The following is a 6,239-nucleotide window of genomic DNA, read 5'->3' as shown; positions in this document are numbered from 1 at the left end:
AAGGAGAGAACCAGCTGAGAAAAGTTTCAGGTATGGGTCAGACAAGATTCAGTGGAAACAGAGGAAACCAAGTTGTCGACTAGGTAAACAAGATGAGGACAAAGTCATGAATAAATCATGAGAACAGAGCACTAGAGAGGGCAGGGTGGGCTTTGGGAAGGGCATATAGTTAAATTCTTTGGATTGTAAGCAACAGGAAATGGCATTAGCTAGTTGAAATACAACCTAGACAGCATATTAAAAAGCAGAGACATTACTTTGCCAACAAAGGACCATCTAGTCAAGGCTATGGTTTTTTCCAGTGGTCATGTATGGATGTGAGAGTTGGACCATAAAGAAAGCTGAGCGCCAAAGAATTGATGCTTTTGAACTGCGGTGTTGGAGAAGACTCTTGGGAGTCCCTTGGACTGCAAGGAGATCCAACCAGTCCATCCTAAAGGAGATCAGTCCTGAGTGTTCATTGGAAGGACTGATGTTGAAGTTGAAACTCCAATACTTTGGCTACCTGATGTGAAGAACTGACTTGTTAGAAAAGACCCTGATGCTGGGAAAGATTGAAGGCAGGAGGAGAAGGGAACGACAGAGGATGAGATGGTTAGATGGCATCACTGACTCAATGGACGTGCGTTTGGGTAAACTCCAGGAGTTGGTGATGGACAGGGAGGCCTAGCGTGCTGAGGTCCACGGGGTTGCAGAGTCGCACATGACTAAGCGACTGAACTGAACTGAGTTAAAATACAAAAGGACATTTAATGCAAGAATATAGAGTAGGGGGACTTCCCTGGTGGTTCAGGAGTTAAGACTTTGCCTTCCAATGCAGGGGAGATATGAATCCAATTCTTGGTCAGGGGTATAAGATCCCACATACCTCAAGGCCAAAAAACCAAAACATGGTTGATTCAAATTCAATAAAGACTTTAAAAACAGTGCAAGTCCAAAAAAAAAAAAAAACTTAAAAAAGGAATATAGAGTAGGAATCCTTCCAACCAAAAGGAAGAACTGAATACCCAAGGGGACCATTGAAGGAAGTTTCTGATGCTTGAGTGAAGAGGATTTGTGGATCTTTCTTCTGTGACATTATCTTCGGTGCCTTAGGAACCCCTAGGCTCTCAGTGCAAATTTTAAATTCACAGGAGAGAGAATCTGGCCCAGCTTAGCAGAGGTGCCTCCTCTGAGTGTCAGGAGCTGTGGAATGGGTTAGAATCATGGCTACAGACTTATTCTCTGGAGACTCAGTCCTGAGCATTAGGGGTGTTCCCAGAGAAGGGGAAACGGTGTTGTTGCAGAAACAAGTACTCGAGAAAGCAAGCACCACACTTGGAGAGTTGGAGAACTCAGGTTTATTACACCAGCGGGCCCAGAGGAGTTAATGCTCCAAGCTCTGAGCCCTGAACAAAGGGATTACAGAGTTTTTATAGACAGACTGTAGTGGGCAACACTAGCTGTTAATAGGCTGGTTTAAACTAAGGGGTTTTGCGAGCACGGGAATAGCAGTCAAGATGGGGAGGGGGATGCCTGGCCTGGACAGGCATGATTAAGCAGGTTTGCAGGGGCTGGACGATTGCAAAGAGCAGGACAAGGGTCAGTGAGACAAACTCCAGCTCCTAGTATTGCAAGTCCCCACTTTTCTGAGACTACGTGACCTATGTGATATAGACTTTGTAAGGGGCAAACTGAGCTATAGAGGCAGAATGAGAAGGAGGTTATGTAAAATTTAAAATTTTCCTCTTCAGTGTGAGCCAGGGAGCCACACTGCTTGATGCGTGCTCTGGAGAGTGCTGAGGGGGAGGATGAGGCTGTGTTTTGTTTTGGATGAGTTGTGCTGTGGGTGAGATGCAGGACATGTACATCCTGATGGAATGAACTTGACTGAGCTCTGCTGGAAAGTTGCAAATGCTTGGACTCCCCAGGTGGAGTGATAGTTGCAGCTTTTAGAGTAGGGGAGCTTGAGAAAGTGAAGCAAAGATGCAAAGAGAACAAGATGTGAAGAGATCCTACAAGGTTGGGAAAACCTTAACTATCATCTAGTCCAATGCTTTCATTGTATTTAATTTGCATTCATTTATTTTTTATGGAGCTTGTTGGTTGTTGTCGTCCTTGACTCATTGTGGGCCCATGGACATAGCTCACCAGGCTCCTCTGTCCCTGGGATTTCCCAGGTATAAATACTGGAGTGGGTTGCCATGCCTCCTCCAGGGGATCTTCCCAACCCAGGGATCAAGCCTGCATTTCCTTTTTTTTTTGGTTATTATATATTACTACAGTTTATTAAATACTGAAACAATGTTTATGCCACATTTTCCAGCAATGTTTAAATAAAGAGCTCAAAATATAAAGGCTTATGAAAACTTTTATAGTCTTTATGTAAACATATACACTATTTCTGGTGCATGAATAAATACAGAAAACAGAAGCCGTTCTTTATATCACAATCAGCCAACACTTAGCCATCAATGATTACACAAATCCACAAGCAAACAAAAAAATCCACTTTCTTCATTTGGGTTATAAAAGCTAAAAATCCCTCTGCTACATTTAACAATACCCAAGGGGGAGGGGGGAGAGAATTTATAATCACAGCCCTGAAGACAAAGGGACCAAGTCTCCCAGTCCTTCAAATTCTTTCTTGGTTAGAAGCTTCAACAACTGCATTACTCTTTCAGGAAACAGAAAAAAAAAATCAAAACAGGTTAAGACTCGTTCTATAAGGTATTTAATAAGTCTGCACTGAAGAAAAACATTTTTGTCTTAAAAATATGCTAACCTTTTACAAGGAGGTTTGGTTTTCTTTTCTTCCTGCTGTGAACATGTACATATTTGAAAAAACTTATATAATGAATATTGCATGACATTCAATCTTTTCATGGTCTTCAAAATGAACTCGCTTCTACTGTTTTAGGAATTATATGTACACTTACAATGTTTTCTACATTAAGGGGAAAAAAGCAAAGAGTGGCTCATAAAAAGTCATCCTTTAAACTCAAGGAACCCAAAAGTGAAAGCCTTTCTATAGAAAGCCCTTACATCAGTGGAATGTTCTGGTAAGAAAGGAAGGCTCCTCTCTAAAGATATGGTTCAGTAGGAGGGACGAGGCCTGAAGGGGCTCAGCTCTCTAGTGTCACATCTGGAACTGGTCAGTGAGAACTAGATTTCCATCTGAGTCTTGAAGCAATCAACACCTCTGACCTCCTCTGTTCCTGCCTTAGCTCTTCTTTTTGGAATGGAAATCCTGCTTCACAAAATCTTATTTTCAAAGTCAGCATTAATAAAGAAGGCAAGGTGAGGGAGATCGGGAGGAAAATTGCCCAATCCCCAAGAAAAATCTGTGTGCCTTCTATTTTGCTTCAAAGGAGGAAGCAGTCCAGGGGCTGGACAGACTGGGAGCATGCATATACTGCAGAGGTGACTGTCCTGGAGCCCCAATGAATAGGTATTTAATGTTACTCTCATAGGGCTTCCCATGTGGCTCAGTGGTCAAGAATCTGCCTGCCAATGCAGGAGACACAAGAGACATGGGTTCAATCCCTGGGTCAGGGAGATCCCCTGGAGAAGGAAATGGCAACCTACTCCAGTATTCTTGCCTGGAGAATCCCATGGACAGAGGAGCCTGGTGGGCTACAGTCCATGGGGTGGCTAAGAGTTGGACACAACTGAGTGAGCACACTCTAAGGGTAGAACCAAAGTTACCCAAGTGAATGTTAAACATATTTCCTTTCCTAGGGATGTCGTCTAGAAATATAAAGGAGGTGGGACTCTCTCAGAGTCACTTTCTATTTTGCAAGAGTAAGATGAAGACGAGAAAGAAGAATGATATCCTGTCTTTGAAAGAAAAGAAAGAAGCTATTTTATACCTCTTATCAGACTCTAGGTATACAAAAATATTGCTTTTCAAATTTCAAGCAAGTATTTTCCATCCAAACTGATAAGGAAGTCCAAGACAGGAAATATTTTAACAAACGTGACCAGAACTAAAGTAAAACCCAGGAAATCTGGAAAAATCAACTCTTCGATTCACTTGCCATGTTTCACGAAGGGAAACATAATAGAACGTTAGCCTCTTTCTTTCACAAGAGTTTTATCACAGGACCTCGCTTGGGAGAAGTCCATGATAAAATGACTCTTCATACACAGGATCTATTTATTCTGGAATTATGGCTGTATGACACCATGATGTAAAAATACTTATCCTATAAGTCTAGCAGTAGGAGCTACTGTTTTCCTCACCTGACACTCAGTATCAATAGATGTCATTATCCCCATTTTACATATTGGGAGATAGAAACTTTGTTAACATCACAGAGCAAATTATTGACTTGGCCAAAGAGTTTGTTCAGATTTTTCCTAAGCTCTTACAACCTGAACAAACTTTTTGGCTAACCCAGTACTACCATTACCTAGGACAGAACCCAAGTTGCTTAAACACACCCCCCCACAACACAGACGTTGCTACCTTCCGAGCCAACCTCTCACACCATCATGAGTTTAGATGGTAATACTTTGTAACAAGTCCTCACAAAGGTCCAGTGGTCAAAGGCTTAAAAGTCACTTATTATAAAGTGAAAGAATCCTGCCAAAATAGGAAATTACAAAGCAGTGCAATGTTCCAGGGATCTCTATCCTGCTCTGTTTATACTTGGGATACACCAGGTCTCCATGTGTGTTTCTTCAGCGGACATGAAGCCAAAGCTCCCCCAAAAGCTCAGGAACAGCAACACCATCTCAGAGGTTCTATCCCATGGTCCCAAAGAGCTTCTTTAGAACAGTCTGGGAGTCTTGGCTATGAACTGAGATGCACCAGGAGTTACTCTTCTCCTGAAGGAAATGGTCCACAGTTCCTGATCATGTAATTTTTCTTTAGCAAGAAACATGCATTTCCTGTTATCTTTGATGTCGAAGGGCACTTGAATGGTAAGGACTAGTGTCTGGATGTTACAGTTAAACGTTTGGTGCAGAGCGTCTGATGCCAGGACACAGGGATCTGAGCTAATCCTGTCCTCACCTGTTGCTCACACCTCAATCTGTGGTGGGCCAAGCAGTGAGAAGCAGTGGGAAAGACAGGAAGCTTCACTATTTCAGAAGTGAGCCTTTTCAGTGGATGTCTCATGCAGTCTTGACTTGTCACAAATCCAGTTTCTTCAACTGCTCATATGTCACTAAGAAAATAAGATTCCAAGGACCAACTCCCAACCAATTTAGCCAAAACCCTTTATATAGAGCAAAAACCCTTCATTCTTCCCTGTCTGTAACAAGCAATCCAGGGTATCTTTGTAGCCAGGGCGTTTGTCATCGCAGAGGACTCTCTGATTCATTGTACATGTTCTCAACATATTGACAGGGTTTGAGGCCAGGGCTCCTGCCAGCCCACAGGTGAAGCTTGAGAGGAAATGGGTATACACAGTGTCTCCCATCAGGCCTGAGAGAATCAGATGCTTCTTGGTGAGGCTGTAGACCGGCAGCTCCACAAAGCCCACAGTAGCAGCCCTCTGAGCGGTAAGGATATGCCCCTCCACAGTCCTGTCTTTCCCTCTTTCTGGTAAATGTTAATGAAGTTGCCTATCATTCCTCCTTGCAGGGTGTTGCTTTAGCTTGCATTCGTATCTTCAAAACATCTGTTGGATTAACAATGCTTGAGGATATGACTCCAGAGAATCCCACAGACCACATTTATCAGAAGGGTTTCATCTTCTGGATGCTCGACAAATAACCACTTCAAGCTCTGATAGGTGCCTATCTTGATGGTGCCATAGGAAGCCTGGTGTAACATCGCTGGGGCAATCCCCGAATATAGTGCTTTCAGGCCTTCCTCTCTGCCTATCCTCACTAATGCATGCAACATTCCTCCATACCTGATTTCTTTAAAGTTTGCATCATTCTTCTGGCCTTGAATCTGAAGCCGTGTCTTGGTTAAATCAATTGGAAAGGTACTGCGCTCCACCTTGATGGAGGCCAGGCCTCCATACACCAAGGGCTTCAGGGCCGACATGCTCACCGCTGCCCCTTCTTTTCGTTCACAGAAGCATAGCCTCTAACAGGGTTTTCTGGGGCAGTGGCGGCCCTGTGTCTTCTCTAGCTCTGGGTCAGCAGCAGATGGAATCGGCAGCTTCGAGGGAGCTGAAAAAGAGGCTGAACCCACGTTTCTTGCATTTCCTGCATTGGCAGGTGAATTCTTTACCGCTGAAGCACCTGGGAAGCACATGGAGCTTATAACAATTTATAGGGAAGTGCACACACCTTAGGTA

At 43.4% G+C, this 6,239-nt stretch overlaps 1 pseudogene; it reads right to left on the bottom strand.

Annotated features, from left to right (window-relative positions):
• Positions 1-5,118: 5,118 nt before the first annotated feature.
• Positions 5,119-5,983, bottom strand: LOC104982307 (annotated as a pseudogene).
• Between the last annotated feature and the right edge of the window lie 256 nt (positions 5,984-6,239).

The sequence above is a fragment of the Bison bison genome, unplaced genomic scaffold (genome assembly GCF_000754665.1).
Source record: "Bison bison bison isolate TAMUID 2011002044 unplaced genomic scaffold, Bison_UMD1.0 scf7180017864530, whole genome shotgun sequence".
NCBI classification, from domain to species: Eukaryota; Metazoa; Chordata; class Mammalia; order Artiodactyla; family Bovidae; genus Bison; species Bison bison.
Note: the sequence above shows the minus strand (reverse complement) of the source record. Positions and strands in the feature narration are given on the sequence as shown.